The 21,736-nt window shown below is 43.2% G+C and overlaps 1 long non-coding RNA gene across 4 annotated transcripts in view; it reads left to right on the top strand.

The window, feature by feature from the left end:
- LOC308192986 overlaps window positions 1-21,736 on the top strand; it is a 67,739-nt gene that overhangs the window by 31,831 nt on the left and 14,172 nt on the right. For all 4 annotated transcript variants that reach the window (XR_013949272.1, XR_013949273.1, XR_013949274.1 and 1 more), the window contains 3 exons: window positions 10,334-10,616; window positions 19,677-19,876; window positions 20,208-20,260. This is a non-coding gene — a long non-coding RNA (uncharacterized lncRNA). The remainder of the gene's footprint in view (window positions 1-10,333; window positions 10,617-19,676; window positions 19,877-20,207; window positions 20,261-21,736) is intronic.

A 21,736-nucleotide genomic window follows, 5' to 3' on the forward strand; every position in this document is an offset into this window, starting at 1 on the left:
ATTGATCAAGGGAGGGGTGTTTGCCTTTTTGGTGGAAGACATGGTAATTAAGTAGAAACAAAATACGTGACAAAAAAATAAAAAAAATAAATCCCAGGAATAGACTGCAAAATCACAGGTTCTAGCTCAGCCCAACACTATACAATTTCATACTTGATTTATTATGTTTTAGTCTGGGAGCTTCAATAGCGTCTAAAAGTTTGATAGGCAAACCCCAATGAGATTCTCCTGGTTCCTTTGAAAATTGCAGGAATTTTCTATTTACAGCATCACTAGTGATCAATGGAATTTTTGGGACAGTTCAAGAAATATTAAACAGGCTGAGTTTGCTCTTTATGAATTAGCCTGGTGTTTATTCAGCAGATCATTTTTCATCGAAGCACAGTATTAAAATTTCACTTGTTTGTTATAGGGTTGTCAGAAAGAAATCTATTTCCAAAAATATACATTTCCATCTCCCAGTACCGTTTCTTTTTCTGCTGTAGCTGAGGTTATGTCAACACTCCCAATGTAAACCCCCTCATTTCAAAGATTAGTAATGCTGGCATCCTCAGCCCAGACTCAAGCATAGGAAAAACATAAGATAGGAGCAGATTTTGAAACGATTGCTTTCAATGCTTTTGCCTCTCGTACGAAGTGTCACTCTGTACAGAAAGCAGTTGTGTTCAGCCTCTGCTGCAAAGTTACAGTCGGAAGAAAGAAGTTGCGTGGACCTTTGTGTTGTCATTATACCATTAAAGTACTCGTGTCCCAGAAGTTTAAACTGGCTGCCCTGCTAAGATTTAAAAGTCAGTCCCTGCTCAAGCTCAGTAACTTTTTCCGTAGGGTTGTTTGCCATGCATAACCATAGCAACATCACACGGGGCTGTGCCAGGGCTCTGGGATGGTGCACGCTTCACACTTGTTGCCATCTTTTGGGTCCTCCTGTAATATATACATTTTAAACAAGTATACAGCTGTGTATTTGCTTAATCTGGAAATGTTTTGGCATCTCCCATGGAAAAATAAGGGCCGAGCCCTGGATGAGGCTTAGGAATGCCAATGTGGCGCTGTGGATTTCATCATCCTCTCTTTCTTTATCAGCCTTGTTTCCTGCCACTCGGTGGGTCTGAGCTGCACCAAGAAGGAGATGGGTGTAAGCAGTGCCTTTTGGGTACCAGTTAAGCACCTGAGGACAAAGCCCCAAGAATTGCAGAGCTGCTGCAAGGCTCCTCTTTGTGGTGCACTGGTTGCATGTGCAAATTCCCTCTTGTGAGCTGGGGCACCCAGCGAACCCCAGGGACACCTCCCGCTGGAGGTGACAAAATTGGAGCACATCACAGCTCAGTCCGATTTATGTGCAAGATTGGGATTTAGCTTCTGTGCTTGGCATCAAAGCCCTGTACCCTCCTGCCTGCCACTGGTTGCGTGTCCTTGGCCTATGGGAAGGACAGGGAAACCTACAAGCAGAGTGCTCAGTGTTCCTGTGCCCTGCACACGGCTAACTGCCTGGCTGGAATTTGCACAAAAATGGTTTATAAGAGGCTGAGAGAGTGGAGGTAAATGTGGCATGTTGAGAAATTATCTTGAGGAGACACCGGAGCCTGCACAGTAAGCCTGCATGAGCCTTGGTTCCCAGACATCGTAACTATATCCAGCTGTGGCATGGGTGACTGGGCCACCAGGTACTCCTCACTGCAGCCCCTAGCTGCCTGGTGAAGGTGAAAGCATTGAATAAGAGAACCGGCTGTCAAAGTCTGTTTCCTAAGCTGATTTTGAAGAAAGATGTAGGTGACAGTAGAGTGACTTCTGGTGCTGTTGGCATAGACCTGTAAAGGAGACTGGCGTAATGAAAATGGCACTTCAGATCAGAGGGACAGCTGAGCCCTCCTGGAAACCCTGACCTTGGGAATACCTAATGAGCAATGCTCAGAAAAAATGGTTGAAACTGAAGGTGAGACCTCTAAAATGCATGGCCCTCCTGGGAGAGGGAGCAGGAGCTGGTATGCCCAGGTGAAGTGGATGCACAAGCACGTAGCTCTGAAAGGTACTGCTGTAAGAAAAGGAAATGTGCTGAATGCCTGGATGCTCAGAGGGAAACAAACAAAACCAACTGAAAAAGCCTGTAGAAATGAGCAGCTCTCTGACTAATGTGCATGGGAGGAGAGGCTGTTGCTTTTGATTTGTACGACCTCTCCTTTCCAATAGCTTGGCTTGCGAGTCTGAGGAAGGGCAGGTGTCTCCGAGACCTGCTACCGAGAAGCTGAGCAGGGTTGCAGTTTGGGTGGTGTGGACCTGTCTCTGTAGGCACCAGCCCGAGCTTGTCAGTTCACACAAACGTGCTTCTGAAGGCAGGTTCAGAAACCAATGTGCACGCATTCTTATTTGGCTCTCTTTTCTTTGATTACTGACGTCTTAAGTGGAGGAGACCATGTCTAGATGTTCCTGATTTGATGCATATCCAGTAATTTGAACACTCCGCCTGGAGTCTCTGTGATTTTGCATGACAACAGGATTACATTTATACAATTAATTAACGTTTGCTTGACCACTTTTATCCAATTTCTTTCTCCAGCACATAAAAGAGAACCTGACATAAATTTCTCTTTCAAAACAATTGACTTAGCAACTGCTGACCTTCTGTTCTGTCATTCTGAGGATTGATTGGATATTGTTGGATTGTTTCATTCTGCAGTAATTAAACATAAAATTAATTATGCTAGTAACCTATTATTTCTTTGAACCAAGGACTAAGTCATTTGTTTATGCTTGGTTACTCTGCGGGTTCTGACATCAGACAGCAAAATCTTACTGTTACAAACAAACTAAATAGTATAAAGGGAGCAATTTAATAACCAAAATATAATATAAAGACTTCTAATTTCCGTATGGCTGGCCTATTGCATTAGGTTAATATAATTTGATCTATAAATCTTTTAAACCTTATGATTTTGTAATTTAAACATTTCCTGGATGGCTAATCACGCAGGGAAAGAATAATAATAATAATAAACTAAAACAAAACATGAGCCAAAAATATACCTTAAAAGTAGATTAAAAAGATTAGATAGGAGGAGCATTTGTAGAAGACTCAGTGAGCCTCGGTATGGCTGAATTTCTGGAGCTTGCTGCTTGCACAAGACAGCCTGCGTTCAGTCTGGTGCTGATGCAGAATTTCCTTTGTTACAATGAAAGTGGTGTTAGATATGTTTACATTGCTAGTATTTGGTGAAGAAAGGAACATCAGAATGACAAGTTGATATTATCAAAATATATGTGCTCATGGACACCAAAATAGTATTTTGTGGTTTTCATTAGCGTAGGCCATATTAATTTAATTAACGTGATTGAATGTTGTATCATACCATAAGGCAGATACTGAGCCCTCGCTTATTACTCACCCATGGGCTATAAAATGCTACGGCTGGCAAAAGGGAGGCATGTTTGTGTGTGCCTGCACTCCTAGCTATGGTTTCATGTACATGCTTTGCCCTGAGCTGGTGGGGATGGTGCAACAGTAACCCTGTAAAAAAAATAAAAAATAAAATGGAGAAAGGTAGAAAGAGGAGAAAGAGGCAGCAAAATTGGGGATCATGGCATGGGCTGCAGGGAGCTTCCCCCATCAGGATAGTGGTTCAGTGGTGCTGCAGAATGGCTGGGTCCCTACTGGTGGTGGCTGTCCTCTTCCAGGTTCAGCAGCTTCTTTCTGGGACTCGGCCTCCAGCACCAGCATCACCCAGGGGGATTTATGCTCCAGACTGGTGCACTGCAAACGTAAAACCTTTGATATCTGTGGCTACCAATAAAGGATGAAGCTATTGTACTGAGTCTTCAAAGTTGGTGCTTCACGTCCCTGACTCCATTTGTCACCACTGGGGCTATCAGCCAGCCTTTGGTGGCACACAGGGAAAAGGACACATGGGAAACGCTGCAGAGCCTTAATCTCCCTGTCAGGTTTGCCAGCTACCAGCTTCGCTCATACCTAGAGCTGGCTCTGACGAAGCTCTTGTAACACCTCCATGTTGTTCCATGTCTCTTTCTTCTCTTTAACCTTAGGAGATATTTGCTGGTAGCCACCCTCTTGCAGCTCTTGAATCTCTGTGCTTGAGAGCTACACTCTTCTGCCATGTCAGGACATACATCAGTGGCATGGGAATCTTGAACGTAAATGACTTTTTAATTGTATGACTCCACATAGCCAGTTGTTGAAAGATGCAGCGGGTGAAGAGAGAGCAATACTTTACAGACCAAATACAGATACCAATATATGAGCCCTTTGTTCTCATTCCCCTGCCCTAAGGCAAGTAATACACTCAGGTCTGTGGACATCGAGCCTAATTTGATCTCACTTACCCCAGTGAAACTATATTGACTTTGGTGGAGACACTACTTCCCACTGATATAAATGAGAGCTAACTAATTCTTGAGGCCACTAGCTGTTGCCACTCGGGTCCAGGAAGGCATGCGGCAGCTACAGCTGCCTGTTTGTCATCAGCTGAGAAATGACTCTTTTGTGGGTACGTTTTCCAGGCACGTTTTTCACTGTGGCGATGGAGGAATTTTGGCTAATGAGTTGTTTCAAGTATCTTAGCATTTCTGCAGGAGCAGCTTGATAAAAGCCTGCCATTAGCTCATGGTTCAAGTGTACAATCTCATTGCCCACAGGAGTAATGGGGAATTTTTTTCTGGAGGATGCTGTTCCCTAATAATCTATTTTTCCAAGACTTTGACCTGTGCTGACTCTGCGTGAGATCAGTCATCCCCATCTGTACTAAAGGGTCTTTTGTCCTCTCTGAGCTTTGCCAGCTCCCATCCATCCCAGTCCCTTAACTCCCCATGTGCGTGTGCACCTTGCTCTCTGTTTTTAACCTCACAGCTTTATTTGCAACCACTTCTTCAGGGAAGTTCAAGAGACAGTGTTACTTTGTAAACCCCCATTTGCAATTTTTCTGTGAAAAAGGTTGTCCTGGACTCTTTCTGTCTGCATGCCTGCAAAGTCACTCTTATTTAATTTAAGAAATTAGATTCCCAAGATTTATCCTTAAAAGCGAATTTCAGGAGCTGGTTCTGGCATCCTCAGAGGATGTAGGTACCCACATTTTTTTCTTTAGCTTCTATAGATTTATTTTTATTTTTAAATTTGCTGTCTCCTGCAAGCATCTCAGGACTGCTTTTTAGCAATGTTTCGAGGTAATGTGGTAGGTGAGGAAATGTTTGGCAGCATTTGCATCTCCAGTCTCAAGAGCTATCTCATATCTCTAGAAAACCTATTACATGACTAAGCTTTTCAGCACGATGGTGTGATGGTCTACATGATCTTTTCCCAAATACTGTTGCTCAGATAGCAGTTGACTTTCTATAACTGCAAACTTTGGCCTTGGCATCTTGAAGGGCACACCCCTGATAGTCACTTTTGCTCTGTCTCAAACGGTCGACCAGAAGGGCAAGCAGAAATCAGGGCAGTCCAAGGCCTGTTGTGTATCCTCGTACCCACCTGTCCCACACGCTCTGTTTCACACCAGTTTTACTCCAGCTGCACGTAAACAGCTTAGCAGTGAGTTATGCTTTCCAGCTGACTGCTGCTGGTTATAAACCCCGAGTTATTTTTCATGAGCAGACCCTCTGAAGCTGTTCTTGGTGTCCTATTTGATGACGAGAGGAAGAAAGCGTGTTACAAGTTTTCTCACGGAGAGTCAGTTGCTGCTCCTTATGGAGCCCTTATGGCTTTGGGGATAAAAGTCCTGACTCCACTGCTGACCTGCCCCTGATTAGAGGGGCTACTCTGGATCTTTTGGAGCTCTTCCAGGAAGCAAAGCTTGAAGGCAGGCACACACATTGCTGAGGTCAGAAATGGAGGAGAACACGGAGCACAAACTAATTTTTGGCAAGTACAGATCAAAGCAGGACAAGGTAATAGTGCATACAATCCAGTTCGTGGGCCTCCAGAGCTAAACCTCAAAGGAAGTGACTGAAATCAGCAAAAGAAGAGGAATAAAGATCACTGAAGTGAAAACTATCTGTTCTTTTCTCCATCTGCCCAACTTTTATATGGAAATTTTTTGCATATTTGGTTGACTTACTTACAGACAACTTTGCCCATGTGTCATCTCCCACAGACAGGGTGGGCTGGGGCAGTGCACGGGGAATGTCCCACACTTCTGTTCTCCCCTGCTCAGTCAGTTCTGGTCACTGCTGGCCAGGCAGACCTTTGATCTCCTAGGATCCGGTGTTCTGTTTGCTTACTTTCTAGTCCCAGTTTGCTTGCTTGTGCTGGTGGGAGTGCATGTTCCAATCGTCCAAAGCCACTGTGTCTTCTGGCCTGCCCTCTGGAGCAGGCAGCCAACAGCTAACGCAAGCAGCTACCAAACGCCTTTTCATGGTTTGCATGATGGAAAAGTTCACCTGAAGTTTTACCCCTTGTGTTTATGAAGTTGAAAAACCACGCAAGTTTGTTCTCCTGCTGCTGTGTTTTGAGTTTTCTCATTTGGAATGAAAAGATAAGGAAGAAAATTACCTGGGCAGACCTGCTCTGAGAACAAAGCACCTGGAGTTTCCCTCCGATAACAGGCTGCTGAAGAAAAAAGTTAGCTCCAAACCAAACATCTATGTCAATGCGCTCTACGGTGGACAAAGAGAGACCTCAGTGTTACCATGTGGCGCTGGTGTTTTCAGATTAAGACGGGGGATTAAGGAATTTTACTCAGCAATTTGAGATGCTTTGTTAAGAATGGAGGAGATTTGAGCTGCTTTGTTCCCAAACCACATGTTAGTGAAAAAGCAAACAGGCACTTAATCCTGACAGACAGCAGAACTTGACATCGGTTCCTCCCTTGGGATGTGACCAGGAGTTCCACATGTCCGGTTAAAATGGTTGGTTCTTCCTTTTTTTAGGAGCCTCGTCCTCCACCAAAAGCTGGGCTGCATGCTGTACCTATCCCCTACATGGGGCTCTGTGGGGGCCTTGCTCTCCCCAACGAGAGTTAGCATTGGAAAGCATGCACAAGGTGCCAAAATTGTTACTGAATAGGGCTAAAATACATTCTAACTTCAGGTCATGCCTCTAGTCTTAAACAGGACCATGCCAAAAAGAAAAAAAAAAAAAAGAAAGGAAAAAAAAAAAGCTGATAATTTTCCTGTTTGGGACTTTGGCTGGCTTCCTGTAACAATAAAAAATATAGCAGTTGACATATAGACAGCTAAGTATATACATGCTTGTATACTGCCCTCTGACACAAACATTAATGTCTTATATAGATCTTTGAGGTTCTTTTAAACATCTAGTTACATTTTAAGGTCATGTCCTCCGAGGTCATTGATGTAAGTGTATTTGTAGAAAGAAACAAACAGCTCATTGAATTTGGTTTCCCATTTTAACATATATCAGTTAAATTAAATACGCAATGTTATAATGTCTGGCAACAAACCCATTTTCTGATGTATAAAATTTGACTTTTCCCCTCTGTGTTTATGTCATAGCTAATACACAAAGATAAAGTGCATATACTATACTCTGCATATTTACTGAACTTTGGCAAGTCACTAAGAGCCAGTACTCAAATCAAATTAGAACCACCCGATTTATAAAACACCCTTCTGAACTAATCTTATTATATTAAAAAGGAACTCTAGGCTGATATGAAGCCAATCAATAACTCATGCTTCCCACTGCAGAGCAAACATCAACTATCCCTTTCTAATCTTTGTGTTTTGCCACCATTGCAAACCTGTTGTGAAAAGCTGCTCTAGAGCATTACTTAATAAATAGGGTAAATGCACCCAAACATGAATAATCTTCTGCATGCTTATTTTCTCTGCAGACACTGAGTATAAGGAGGGGGGTCTTAGTTTTTTAAAGGGATCTACTCCAGGTAGTTTGATTAATCTTCCAATTTGCTTCTATTCCAACTGCAGCATGCATTATTTTTTTTTCCTTTGGCTTGATTCTGCAGTCACCCATGTGCCCCAGTTTTGGTGAAAGGATTACTTACATGGGAAAGTAGGGTTGGCCTTTGTTTACATGTTTATTTTCTGAAAAGATATCCCATCTTTCTTCCAAAACTGCATTTTTTTAATAGTCTATAACCTGTGCAGGGCTGACTATATCTTTTTGTTTTTCCAAGTTTTCAAAGAACAACAGAAAAAAAAATTAAATTGTGGGGGGGAACAAAGAAAAACTTGGCCATCCTTTTGAATTTTCATATGGAAAATAAAATTGGTGATATATAGCTTCAAAAGTATTATTAATATCCCCATTTATCCCTTGTAAACAGCATGTGAAACCTGGCAGTGGTATAGTAGGGTCTGAATAAGAGAATAGCAATTTACTAATTCCCTTTTAAAGACTAACAGAGAGTTCACAAACAGAGCTTTGGCACACTGCTTAATTCAGTTGCTCCATGCTTCTATGAGGGTTTATTGACTATATAAGGATCAAATAAGGGGTGAGCTGAAATCAGAAACACAGTATTCATTCATTTAACTCTGCTATAGTAGAGCAAATTCAGGGTGACTCAAGGGACACAATGTCTTGTAAAACATATGTACTTAATATAAGGGTCATAAAACTTATTAAATTAAAAGCTAGGTTAAAAATAGGAAGAAAATTTATGCTGCTGTCTAAAATAGCAATAATTTCCCTTTGGCCTTTCCCTTTCCAACTAATATGGGTTCTAGTTTTGAAAAAAAAAATAGTCAACTGGTAAAATCTTCATTCTTCACAAGTGAATGCAAGTCACTCTCTACTAGGTGAATTGTATGACTAATAACATAGCACAATAAATAAAAAAGGGGGGCTGCTGCCAGCTGGGAGGATATATTGCATCATTGTTGACCACACACGAAAACCTATAGGCATTTGTTTGCTCTTTGAGAAAGAACAGTGGGTAGTTCTGGGCCAACAGAGCATAATGGGAAGCCCCTTTGGCCACAAACTAAGGGTGACAAAGGGAAGAAATTCCCTTTTGTCCTTCCACAAAGATGCCCTATCACTGGTGGGTTGCCAGCCAGGGTCCTCTTTCCATGGCAGTACAGTGGTGGGAGTGTAAGAAGCCCCTCTTGGGTGGGTGTTGAAGGGTTACTTGGGAAAGTGAGACACCGTGCATCCCCTCCTGTCCTTGACAGGCATATCAGCAGGAACGAAGTGCTGAGATGAAGTCAATGTAATTATCCCACAGTCCTGCAGAATGACAGCAGAATTTAGCTCCTTCGATCAAGGGAACCATTTTCTATTAGAGACATAGTGTGTGTGGGGGTGGGAATAAAATGTTGTGACTTAAATCCTCCTCTCTAACCTGTAAGAAATCAAAGTGATGCTGGGCCATCCTTGACTCATGACACTATCCAGACCGCTCCTAGCTGAGAGCCCCTTTAATGTTTGCTCAATGGTGTTAGTTTTTAAGGATGGGTATGAAAACCTTGAGTGTGCTGGAATTTAACATTTTTTTCCTGTTCCTTCTGGTCTCTGAAACCGTATTGTCATACTTTTTCTGTTTTCTGAATTAAAAAATAAAAATTTCAGAACAGTGAAAAGTAGTTTACCTTTAAGCTACCACTTTGTGTTGGCCAAAGCAAGCTTGTTGCTTCCTCATGCCCGCTATTTTTTTTTCCTTTTTTTTCTTTCCCCATCTCCACTCACTGTTTGAATGGGCAGTGGGCAGGACAAAGGCCACCTTTTCTGGCATGTTTTTGTGCCACGGATAATACAACCAGCCTTGATTCCAGTCCCCTGTGTGCTATGAACATCTATTTTTTTGCACGCTGTTTAAACAGTTCTGCACCCAAAGCTGTCACCCGTGACCTCATTAAGTTGCATTTAATCACCCAGGGATGCCCATCAGGCCTAACCCCATCATTTCCTGAGGAATTTTCCTCTGATTTACTTAATAGCTCTAAAACACTAAGCGAGAGACCTCTGGTTGCTGTTGCCTGTGAATGCTGGGTTACTGGCATTTATGCTGTGTTTTAAACAAACAGCGTATTGCAGGAATGCTTGTTTTGAAAAATAAACTCTGGGCAGAAGGAGTTAGTTTATGTCGGAGCCAGATTGGTAGCGATTTGACTTTCTCCTGCAGATGGGAAGAGGTCAGGCTTTTGGGAGGCGGGGGGGAAAGCCACCTTTCCCCAAATAGTAGCTAGTGTTTCAGAGAGAAGAAAAACCTGCCCAAGAAGTGCTGGCTTCTCACGGGGGTTCTTTGGGAAGGGACAACATGATCCTGGGAGACCTCAAGTCCTGTGTCTGTCCTCCTGGGCAAGGCTCTTCTCTGGGTGTTAATGTTTTTTTCTCTCTGAATTTCTATTGTTTTTAGAGAGGTGAATGTAGGAAGGATAATCTTTGGTGTCTTCTGTTTCTTTCTAGGAGTCCCCTTTCTGTGTGCTTGTAAATCATCAGAGACTGGCAGTGATGAGGCCCCTATGACTGTGAGCCCTGGGATGGGATAACCAAAGATGGACACATCCAGGAGGGACAGCTTAACCTCAAGGTGTCTGCAGTTTTCCTACTAATATTGGGCTGGATTTGGGCCACCTGAGGTGAAGCTGCCCTTCCAGAAGGAAATGTCAAGCACAGCCATGGAGCAGCATTTGCAAAACAGTTGTCTGAGGAGCACGAGACAAAGATCCTGCACACTCAACGTGACCAGGTATGACTTTGTGCATATATATATAAATGTATACCTGCGTGTTTTTTGCTGAATGGCTTGCTGTCATTTTGGGGGAGTGATGGTGCGGAAGGGGGAAGGTCCTTCCATTTTCACAACCACCTCTGTGTTTCTACTGTGTTTCTATCCCAGTGCCATATCCTCAGTTTCTCATGTAATATTCCATGAAAGATGGTAGGCTTGGTAGCACAGCGTGAAGCCAGTGAAATCACTGCAGGTATTTTAGAGGGAAATGTGATTTTTTGCACGTTATGCTGCTTTCTTCTGAGAGAGCTCAGCTTGCTCTTCAGCCTCTGAATAGCACCTTGTCCTGACATTTTCCAGGAGAGTGTATTTTAGACTTGACCTTTCAGTCCTGCTGATAGGATCACAACAAATTCACTGGCAACACCTTCGGCGTTGTTTCTTTTCTTTCTTACTGATGCAGTATCTGGGCAGTATCTCGGTAGATGGAGAATCGGAGCCACGGGTGCAATGTATTTAGGTGGGTGGGATGAAACAACATCCTGTTGCTCATTCTGGATAGCCAACATCATCTAAAATTGCTGCTGAAGTCCTGCCTGCCCTGCAGTATCTCGTTAGGAGGCTTGTAATGGTGGTCCTGGTGAAGCCAGGTGGGTGGTCGAGGTGCTTTCATGCTCATCACATCAGGGGCTCTGTGGCAAAACAAGGTGTTCAAACTTCTGAAAAGATGTTCTTTTGAGAGCCCTGTGGCTGGGCTACAATATGAATCGTTTGTCCGTGGGAAGGGTCACCAATTAATTAGCAGTTTTATTAAAAAAAAAAAAAAATTAAACTGGCAGCCCTTCTGAAATTTAAGCACATTGTTCATGGTGTAATTATAGATGAAATATTAGAGAAGTGGACTAATTACACACAATGCACTTGAGCCCAATTAAAATAGCATCTGCAGTGAATGTAGGGGTATTCTCTTTCACTAATAAGAAATACTTTCTTAACAACAGAAAATAAAATAGCTAAATTGGATATGCAGTTGAGATTATAAATATCCTATTAGCATATAAAATGAGGATTAACCTTATTTAATCACTGCTTGCTTGATCATCAAAAGTCATGTTTCACCTCTATAATGTAACTGTATCCTCTCCGGAAAAAAAAAAAAAGCAAGCAGCGTATTAATAAATTTAGCTAATTAGGTGCGTTTTCTCATCTGCTCAGTGGAGCTGGTGGGGCAAACCGTCTGCCCCTAACCACTTGGCTTTTCCCCATCTTATTTGAGGCATGAGCTTGTTATCAGACTAGAGGTATCGGTGAAGATGTAGGACGTATGGTGTAACTGCTCGGTGTATGGGTTTGTATGCTGGGCTCTGGCTCGCGTGGCTTGGAGGGAGCCATCGTACCAAGGGGACCTCAGGTGGTGAAGATGGTGGTGAAAAGAGACGGGGAAGAAGAAAAGAGCAGAAAAGATGGTTTCCAAAATCTCCCTGCCAAGTGAAGCTCTGCCTAAATGTTGGTGTGTCAGGGCCTGTTCTCACTCCAGCCAAGTGACTCTGGGTGTCAGGCTGCCTGGGTTTACCGCAGGTCCCTCACCGCCAGTGTCCCCAGAAGCCAGCTGGTGTGTGAGGGGCCACGCTGCTGGCTCGGCAGGGAGGTACCACCTGCCAGCTGGCCACCCCAGCACCGGCTGACAGGGTGCTGAGCGCGGCAGCCTGACCTTGAACCTCTCCTATAAATATTCAGCTGGTCTGGTGTGTGCAAAAAAGTGTGTGCTCTAAGCAAGGGGAGGGCTCTGAATCGGTTGTTTTTGGAATATTCTCTGTAGGAACTGAGCGTGCTTCTTGATGTATTCGACATTGCTCTGCAGGTTTCGGAGCTGGTTGTGGAGGTTCACCTCTAGCTTCATCCATCCTTCTGCCAGCTCTCTGTGCAGCAGAAAAGAGAGGCAAAGCCATCCACGCTGAGTGGTTGTGCCGCATTCCCATAAAATAACTTGCAGAAGCTGTGTTTTAAATGTGCATGTGGAAGCACTCCCAGAGGAAAGGCTCGAGTAACACCATCCTCGCTGGGTTGAGGCAGGGCCCTACAGCACCACGGGCACATGTTCAAGGGCTGCTGGCCCCTGTGGGCTCCAGGATATCTGTCCAAGCAGAGCAGGAGGCTGCTCTCAGTCTTTACCTAGCAGAAAGCACACCAAATCAGCTGGCCATCATGTGCCCCAAAACCTGGTCTGGTGCCTGTTTTTATTAACAGAAGTGTCATGCTGACACAGATGTCTTGGTGAAGGTGAATGCTACGCTCTGTGACAAGCCCCAGGGACCATCTCAGCTTCTCTTTGACTCCACGTGTTGGACTTCGGTGAGAGTGCAGATGTTGCACTCCGTTCAAATAAGAAAACCCAACAACCCAAACCAAAATGACCCCAAGCCCTGTCTCTCCAAACACTTTATACTGCAATGCTTAAAATGAATGAAGTAGTTGTCTGGCCATAGTGGTTGTGCAGATGGGGACGAAGGCACAGAGAGTTACGTGTTCGCTTGAAGCTCCTCTTTGTGAATTGTTCACGCCGATCTACATCCCAGCATCGTCTCGCCTCTGTCCTGACCCTGTGCAGAACTGTGAATTTTCCTCTCGGTCCCACAAATGCTAGTCAAGTGCACCAAGGGACGGTATTTTTATTTATCACATCCAAGGAGCCACAATTGGATGTTTCGCAACAAACTGGGCTCAGCCTGTGATTTACAGTAATGGGTAAGAGCACTCTGCTGGCATGGCCCTGGTGTTGCCAAGTCTTGTGATGGTTGCAATGATTTTTCCTTACTGCCACAGTGCCTGGAGCAAAGTGTTCATAAGCGTTTCAGCTTTTTTTGTTGGTAGTGGCAGTGGAGGGCTTTGTTTTCTTGTATTAAGAGCAGCTTTCCATCCCTTAGGGCAGAACAAAAGAGCTTGGAAGCATGCTCTCAGTGTCCCCACAAAGGCTCAAAAGGCAGTAAGATTTTTTTTTATTACTATTTTTTTTTAAGAAGCCCCCGATTTGTTTTCCCACAATTGGTTTGAGTCACTCTGGCGTGAGTTCATTTCCTTTCTTGCCTGATTCATGACTTCTGGAGTGCTGGAGATGGGCAATGGCACCAGAAGCTGCAGCAGATACCTCTGTGCTGCTCCTGCTGGGTTCTGCGAGGTGCGTATGCTGCTGGAGCAGGCCTGCAGCAGATATTTGGGCTGCTGCAGTAGGCATACACCTTTTGTTGCTGTTCATGTCCTTAAATCTCATTTATTACTCTTGGTTTCAGGATTTAATGGCAATTTTCCTCTCACCCAGTAGAACAGGGTAAAGGGATCTCAAATGTGAATGTAGCTCAAAAGATTGAAATATTTTGATGGTGGCTGCAAGCATCTCCCGCTCCTGTTTCAGTCCCCCTGTGAGCCAGCACCTCCAGCGACTTCTCACCGTGGCATCAGCCACTTTCTCATTTGTGGCCTGCTGCTTGCCACGTCCTAGCGTTTGGTCCTGGAAATCACATTCGGCTCAAACCTTCGGAGAAACACTGGAGGCAAATTGAAAGTGACTGGGAGTAAAATAGGCTCTGCCACTCGGAGGGATTTGAGGTGTTGTACTGTCAGAGAGGGCTGTGGCGAAGTGACTGAATCCAGAAACATATGGGGAATGGAGAGGTCTGCGGGTGAGCCTAACATCAAAAACATGAAACGCAGCCGGCTGCCCACATTCAAAATGCAAGTTCAGGGACCCTGCTACAAAGGAACGAGGGGAAATACAAAAGGGGAATGTGCAATGTTTTTCTGGCTTTCGTGGCTGTTCATGCCGTGAGAGATCTCTCTTCGGGCTTCGATCTTCAATTGTTTATGTTTTATTTCACTGCTGTTAGACCTTTAAATCACGGTAATAGTCCTGAGTGTAGAAAACATAGCTTGTGGGACTTGAGTTCTGGTGGCAGGAGGGTTAAGCACTACTGCTGCATCCACAATCCTGCTTGTTTTTATCCTGTCCCAAGCATCAATGAATTAGGCAAACTCGGCGTTAATAACAGCTTTGTGCCTTGTCAAGTGGGTCAGAGAGCTAACCCAAAACGGAGCTGGTGGTCGGCTTGTACCCACTTACATCCAATTAAGAGGAGCTCTCTGCTCCTAAGGAGCTGTTGTTCCCCACAACAAAAGTTTGAAAAATAAAATTCCCAAAGCGTCACAGAAGTGTTAGGCTTGAGTCTGCCCTCGCGGCAAATCAGGCCCTTCAGAGAGCTCACTCTCCTCGCCTCCCACAGAGCCATCAGCAGTGAAGCTCTCCAGCACCCAGCAGCTCCTCCGAGGTGCTTTCTCCGTGTGCTTTTTGAGCCGGCACCCCTGGCCGAGTCATGTCTGATGACCTGCCCAGAAACTCTTCAGGGTGGGTTTCTCGCACTGTTCAGCCTCGCCGTGGCATTGCTGCTTTATGGGGAAGGGTCCCATGGAGGTGTGGGGTCGTTTTTAGTGGGGGGGAGCAGGAGGAAGGGTGCTAGGGCAGGGTGCTGGGTCCGCACCCACCACCAGGTGAGGCTGAGGAAGGGGCTGGCTTTTGGCAGAGGGAGAGCTGGGCTCACCTCCGTGTCCCTGTTGTCATTCACGGCTTGTTTTCAAGGCCCGTAACACAATTCTTCCGTAACAGGGGGGAGGACTTTGTTAAATTGTAAACGAGTATTACTTCGAGCACTCCGAGGAAATACGTTCTTTCCCCATATAGCCCATACATTATTCCCACCTAGTTATGGGGCCTCGCATTTCCTGGAACTATCACGCAGGCCTTAATTCTCCTCACACGACATCCCTTTAAAATTGCGGAGCTCTCTTAATCAACCTTTGTATCGGCTGCAAATTTGCAGTATGACCTAATCTGAAAAATGTCTCAAAGTGCTGACTCAAACGCTCAGTGAATAAAGGCCAGTCATTGCCACCGTGACACTAATGCAATGCAAAACAAAATCGAGTTGCATCAGCTGAACGTTAGTTTGCAAAAATATTAGTGATTGAAGCCACTTGCCATTCATATTTTATTTATACTCACGAGATTTATACTTTTTTGGGGCTCTAAAGCCAAATTCTGGAGGAGAGGCATGAAGAGACTCTTTAATGGTGAAAAATCCCAGTCAGATAGATACATCTAAGCTGCATCATTTGCACTTCATAATCTCCTCTCTTTTATAAAGCAGGAGGCAGACACATTATTTTAGGACTTTTATTAAAATATTTATACAGCAACATATGAAAATTCTCATCCTAATATGTCACTTCGCGTTTTTAGGTTAAGTTCCAAGTCTTTATCTTTTTTCCTTCTCTAATTGAAACACAGCTGATACTCCTTCATTCTCCGAATAAGTAACTGCCTTAAAATGACTAGAAATTACTTCAGGACTAAAAAAAAAAAAAAATAAAAAGGAAAAAAGGGATTTGGGCCAGAAATCAAACAGTTTATGGGGAGAAAAATAGTTTTTCAAAAGAAAACAAAACCAAACAAAAACAGCAACAAAAAAGCAGTTTTATTTAACTTCTCAAAAAAAGAAAAAGTGAGTATAAATTATTGAGTTTTTATCGGGGCATTGTTCCAATTCTTTTTACTTTATCTCCTCTTTTTTTGCTTTCTTAAGGAAACTTCTTTGAGCTATAGCAACTTGGCTGCAGAGGGACAGAGTGCATTTCTTAGTTGGTTTGTCAAATATTGGCTGCTAATTAATGCTGGGATGGGTTACTTAAGAACCAGAAGTCTACAGATAAAACAACTCAGCAGGAACTATTCTTCCTCCTGCTTTTTTTTTTTTTTTTTTTAATTTTAAAAATTGAAATGTCAATAATGCAAATAATCTAATATGTGCTAATATGTGCTGATAAAACATCTATGACTATGCACTGAGGTGGCTGAAAAGCAGACAGACACACACAGAGAACAGGAAGACAGGCCATTAATTTAAAATTTAGAGGACCAATAAGATTTTGATAGCAATGGGTTACTGTGCTAATGATTATTTAACTCGCTTCGTGTTGGGTTAAGTGTGTATGGCTACGGAAAGCGTAACTCCTTGCTGAAGTGCTACAAGGAGATTTTTGCCTCCGAAATGTTATATTCCAGGCAGGGGGGAAAAGCAGCTTGGTTATAAAAAGCAGTTGCTGTATGATAGCAGATTTCAGTCAGTGGTGAAGCAGAAGCTGGTCCAGTTGAGGAGATGAATTTTGTTACTGCAGGAGAAAAAAAAAGCACACAAAACCAACACTTCTATGTGCCACCACTCCCTCTTAGCCTGTGATTTTAGCATGGCTGTATTTATTGATGGTTGCAAGCACAGGGAGAGCAGCATTGCTGAACGTTTTACCTTGCCAGTTATTCTCCTAATTCTTCTTAACCTTTTTCTTGGTTTTATTCAATTTATTTACTTCTTATTGAAACGTGGTTTTCCATCATAAGATACTCTGGGGTTTGGGGTTTGTTTGGGTCTTTTGAACTTCAAGGGACATCTGCACATATTATTCAATAACACACTGAACATCCTTTTTCAACTAGAAGACAGGAAGAAGAAAAAAAAAAAGGTAAGAACGGCAATAAATGTTTGATTCCCCGTAAATGATTTGCAGACATTTTTTTACTCCATCATTCTCCAAGCACAGCACCATTTTTTACTCCGTCCTCTTAAATGGATTACACTTGCTAAACTCTCCATTTCGGGTTGTTAGTGCTGTGTGCGGCAGATTCCTTCACCGTCGGATGTAAGAGCTGCCGTTTGCGAATGTTTTGTGTTCTTCAGCCTTTCCAGGACGGCGTAGGTGGGGATGCTGGAAACCTTGTAATTGTTGCCTGTTGGGAGAGGATGGCAGAGCGATGGCTAATGATCTGGAAGCTAGCTGGAATTCGGAGACAAATGCTAAACATAATCAATATATATAAAAAGAGAATTATTTTTTTTTCCTGAAAAAGAGGCAAAAAATGCAATGAAAATTTATGACCTTAACATTCCTTCAGGGTCAAGCAATTTATCAAATTCTCTCACTTTCTGGTTTCAATTACACAGCTATTGTGGAAGGAACTTATTTTAGCAGGTTCATTTGCCTCAGTAGGGAATACAGGACTTTGGCCTAATGCTTCACCTTTAGTGCAGGCCATTTGAGCCTTAGAACAAATACCAATCATCACTCTTTGGGAAAAAAAAAAAAAATCTGCATCGGCATGGCCTATTGGAATGGGGTTTCTGTCAAGGTAAACGGTTGTCGGCAATGACTGTGGTAGAGTGGCGATAAATCCCATTTTATTGCTGAAAAATTCCAGCTTCTCTCCATGCCTGACAGCTCCCCACATTCTCGTACCCATTTGGGCAATTTCTGCACTCTGTCCATCTGGTTCTTATTACCTCTCAACCTGCCAGTGTCTGATCCAGAAAAAGTGCAGGTCAAAAACAGGGGAAAGAAACCAAGGTGATGGACAAAACAGAGAGGGAGTGATTGAGGGACCGAGCTGCTCCCTGTTCCTCCCTCCCCACACTAAAACCAAAAAGTGTTGGGGGGGGGCAGGAGTGAAACAAAAGCAGGAGAGGTTATTAACTTAATTATGAAGTTGCCAGAAACCTCCTTAAAATAGAAAATTAAATAGGTGTTAAGCCCCATGCTCTGAGCCCCAGTACTGCCACTTTCGATGCTTGCCCAGGGTACCGGTGGCACCTGCCTCCAGAAAACCTTTGGAGAGAGCCAGCCCCTGACCACAGCCACCCCGTGCTCCACCTGCATTCATTTCCACTGTTTTGGGTCAGCCAAAGTGCAATTAAAATTTAATCTGGGGTAAGGAATTAGTGGGGCTATCTTCATGCTATACAAAAATGATCAGAAAGAAAGATCTCCATCTTTATGTACGTTTTTGCATACAGCTGAATTCAAGTCGTCTTTAGGAAGTTCAGCTGCTTATCAACTCCCCTGCAATAAGCACAGAGAATGTTTGGCCATTTCTCTAATTAAAAAAAAGGGGGGGGGGGGGCGGAGCAAAAAAAAAAATGCCACAAACAAGTGAGCCCAGGACAACTGAACTGCTATTGAGTCAAAGCAAAAAACCCCAGGAGCGCTTCTCCCCTTGCTCTTATCCCAGTGACAACCGTACTGTGCTGTGTTTGCCAAGGGTCCACTGGTGACATCAGGAGATGTGCCCTGACCCCCTGAGTCAAAATCCCCTTTCAAGGGATCCCACGGGGAGTCTAACTGCTGTATTTATTGCTTATTTATAAACTGCTGTATTTATTCTACCTGAAACACCATGTCTTGCCCTCTGTATTTTGTTCCCCAGCAGATTACCGCTCTGAACATGTGGTCTTGTGTAAGCTTTACACTGACCCTTCCCTCATTCTCTGAAGATGCAGGGGAAGCTAAAACTTTTCAGAGCTGTCTCCTATCCCCAAGGCCTGACTTGATTCCCAAAGGCAAAAAAAATATCACTTGTGCCCTACAGCCTGCTCTGGATTTGCCCTGTGCTCCTTGGTGCGCAGGGGTCCCGAGCATCCCACGATGGGCATCCCACCCATAGTAGGACATGCTGATAGGCATTGTGATCTGATTGAGTGCCATAAGGCAGCAGATTGTGAACGTGACGTTATGCTAGGAATTATATCCCTACATCTCCTTGGAGCTGGGAACCTGTTGGCTCCCCGGAGCTCAAGCACAGCTGGGTGGGGGTGCAAATGCAAATGTACCCGTTTCCACCAGCAGCTTCTGGTGGATGTGCAGGAACTTTTTGGCATCAAACAAAGAGAGACAAGGGGAGGAAACAGGAGATGGAAAAAGTGCAGGTTCTTACCCCAGAACAAGTCACCTGAACGTGAGACGTGTAAAACGCGGCACCCAGCTCACCACCTCTCCTCCCACCTTTTCCCAGGTGTCGGGGCGTCCATTTAAAATACACATTTTTGGGGTTGTGCTTTGACAGAGGAAGCCTTCCTCCCCGTTACCTTCCGGCAGTCAGAAAGCACACAGGGAGTTCCGAACGCCTATGGTTAATATTTACCATACATCACAGAATTAGACTTTTTAAGCATTATTTTCTGTACGCCTTTCTCTCTATCCGGCCAGAGGGGGGTACGCATGGCGCAGACTTGTTACCCGCTAGCTCTAACAGCGCAGTCCGGGATGCGTACGGCAGCGTTTGCTGGATGAGCAGCTCTCGCCCACTGCAGTGCGTTTGCCTGTGAACCCATTTGAAACAAAGAGGCTCGCACCAGGGAAGCCCCAACCTGGACAACACAAATATTTCAGCATCCAAACGGTTAATGGTGAGTATTATAGCTTCAAAAGAGCCCATTGGCTAACCCTAAAGGATGCCCTGCAATTGTTAAACTCATCAGATGAAACTACCCTTCTCAGCTAGCCCTTACATTTGTCTGGCTAACAGTAAAAATACTATAATAAATCGGGAACATATGTTGCCAGACAAGAATAAGTGATATAAATAAAGAGTCAAGAGACATAGCCCCTCAAGAACAATGTGTAAAGATTTAAACTTTCAATGTATTAGTTAATCTAGGAACATTTTAGGAGTAACTTGAAAGCGGTGTACTGTTTGTTTATATCATTCCTTATTTTTTTTTTCTTTCTTCTCTTCAGATTGCATTTTAAATCAAAATGCTCTCCATGACTGCCTGCTTTGCAGCACTAGGGTAAGTCCCATTTTTCCACAGCTTAAACAAAAATACGCCTAAGAAATCTATGCTAGAAAGGCATTTGTTGTTTTTTTGTTTTATGAAAAAAGCACAATGTTGTTGGAAAAACAGCCTTTTTTTTTTTTTGCTCCAAATATGTGAAATTGTGCATTTGCAAAACAAAGCTACTATCAAGCAAGCCAATTCTTTGTGAAGGTGACAAGTCTCCAAACTTGTAATAAATTATCAGCAGCAGCATTAAGAAAGAAAATATAAAACAAAACATGCTTTGAGAATTGACTGAATATTTTATTTGTCTTTTTTCTTTTATTGAGACATCTTTTGAAAAATGGCACAAAATAAATAGTTTTGCAAAGCAACAATACAATCAATCTCTAAACTAGAAGATAAATCAAGGATTTCATTAACTGCTGGTAGCCAGTTTAAATTGTAGTCTTGTCCATAATGTCTATCTATCTATGTATGTCCAAGTTATATTAAAAACCTTTAAATGGCTTTGTAATATCAGCTACATCTAGCTATTATAATAATTAATGATACTGTTTTATAAATCAATATATGTATTCTTGATAAATTCATATCCAGTTAATGGTGTAATTTAAATAAAAAATTAATGTAATAAAGGACATACTGGAATAGGCAGGAAATCTTTAAAGGTTAAGAGGCAAATTTGTCTAAATTCTTTTCTTTGTACCTATTTTTGAGAAAACGTCCATTGAAATTCAGCTGCTAGCAGGCTCGCACTTACGACCACGCTCTGGCCATTAGTTTTGGATTAACAGCAGTCGTGGAGTTTTTTCAGGCAGATGCAGCGAGAGGTCCTTCAGCTGAACGAGTGCGTCCCTCCCTGCTTCCTAATCCTGCTGCAAAACTGCAAACAAAAGTCGCAGGGAGGAATGCGCCAGCCTTTGGCCAGAAAGAGAAAGGGTAAAAAATGCTGTTTACACCACTCCCTATTGATTCCATATTTGTATTATTGCAGGGATTTTTTGCTTATTCTATAAAGTGTCAGAAAAGGTAAAATATGCATATTTTGTTCCAGGCATGGAGTGCTTTGAAAGGAGAGTGGAAGCCCGGCAGCCTGTGCAGCGTAATAAAAATCTGTTCTTTATCTCTTGTTTTAAATACAGTTAATCCAGTTTATTCAGCAAACACATCTAAGAGAAACTTGGGGGGGGGGGGGGGAAGGCTGAAAATTGCCTTTTCATATTTCTAGATTGCACATTGGTGAGAAACTGTGGCTCAGTTCCTTTGCTTTTATTTGTAGTCAGTGACCACAAAATGTATCTCTAAGAATAACACGGGATTTTAATAGGCAATATTAATTGTTCTTACCATAACTTTTGATCTTAAATGTTTAAAACAAAAGCCCGCTGCCTGTTTATACACTGGATGTTTTATGAAGAATATCTTTTGAAATTATGCAAAACATGAAGCTTTGTCATCCGCGTTGACATGGTACAGAAATGTCAC

Source organism: Anser brachyrhynchus, assembly GCF_964034855.1.
Source record: "Anser brachyrhynchus genome assembly, chromosome: 3".
Lineage (NCBI taxonomy): Eukaryota > Metazoa > Chordata > Aves > Anseriformes > Anatidae > Anser > Anser brachyrhynchus.